General features: G+C 39.0%; 1 pseudogene; it reads right to left on the minus strand.

Annotated features, from left to right (window-relative positions):
- Positions 1 to 554: 554 nt before the first annotated feature.
- On the minus strand, positions 555 to 676 carry LOC111818634 (annotated as a pseudogene).
- Between the last annotated feature and the right edge of the window lie 528 nt (positions 677 to 1,204).

Consider the following 1,204-nt stretch of genomic DNA (forward strand, 5'->3'; position numbering starts at 1 on the left):
TTCTTCTTCTTCTTCTTCCTCCTCCTTCTTCCTTCTTCTGGGGGAACCGGGATTGAACTCAAGCCCTTGTGCTTGCCAGGGAAGCGCTTATTCCACTGAGCCATCTCCTCCCCAGCACCCCCCCTTTTTTTGTTCCATTCATTCTTGTGTCTGTTTTTGTTTTATTTTTGCCAGTACCATGATATTTTCATCACAGTAGCTTTGTAGTATAATTTTAAGTCAAGGATTATGATGCCCCCTGCCTTGCCTTTGTTGCCCACAATTACCTTTGCTATTCTAAGTCTCTAGTTCCAAATGAATTTTAGAGTAGTTTTCTCTAATTATATGAGATATGCTGTTGTAATTTTGATTGGGATTGCATAAGATCTGTACAGTGATTTTGGAAGTATGGCCTTTTTTTACTATGTTGGTTCTTCCTATGAAAAGGCAAGGAAGGGGCCGGGGAGATGGCTCAGTGGAATAAGTGCTTCCCTGGCAAGCGTAAGGGCCTGAGTTCAAGGCCAGTTTGGACTACACAGTGAGTTGAAGACCAGCCTGAACTACACAGGGAGACCTTGTCTAAAAAAAAAAAAAAAAAAAGGACTGAAAAGGCAAGGCATATTTCTCCATTTTCTCTTAGCAATAATCGCACCTTGGCTAAACCTCATTGGCTACGATACTGACACTGCGCAAAGCTATTTCTCCATTTCCTGATATTCTCTTCAATCTTCTTTTTCAGAATACTGTAGCTTTCAATGTAAAGTTCTTTTACTTCCTTTGTTAGATTGATTATTAGATATTAATTTTTTGGATGCTATTGTAAAAGGTGTTGTTTCCCTAATTTCTCTCTCAGACACTTTTTCTGCCTCTATTGAAATGATCATACATTTTTTCCTTCATTATTTTAATATGGTGTATTAAATTTATTGATTTGCAAATGTTGAGCCATCCTTGCATCTCTGGGATGAATCCTACTTGATCATGGTATATAATCTTGTTTTTTTTTTTTTTTTTCTTTCTTTTTCTTTTTTGTTTTGTGGAACCGGGGATTGAACTCAGGTCCTTCAACTTGCTAGGGAAGCGCTTACTCCACTGAGCCATCTCCCCGGCCCTATATAAAATCTTCTTTTTTTTTTAACATTTTTTAAAACATTTATTTAGTGTGTGTGTGTGTGTGTGTGTGTGTGTGTGTGTGGCCAGCTCAGCCCACCAGGGGGCGCGGCTG

Source organism: Octodon degus, unplaced genomic scaffold (assembly GCF_000260255.1).
Source record: "Octodon degus isolate 3935 unplaced genomic scaffold, OctDeg1.0 scaffold00098, whole genome shotgun sequence".
Taxonomy (NCBI): Eukaryota; Metazoa; Chordata; class Mammalia; order Rodentia; family Octodontidae; genus Octodon; species Octodon degus.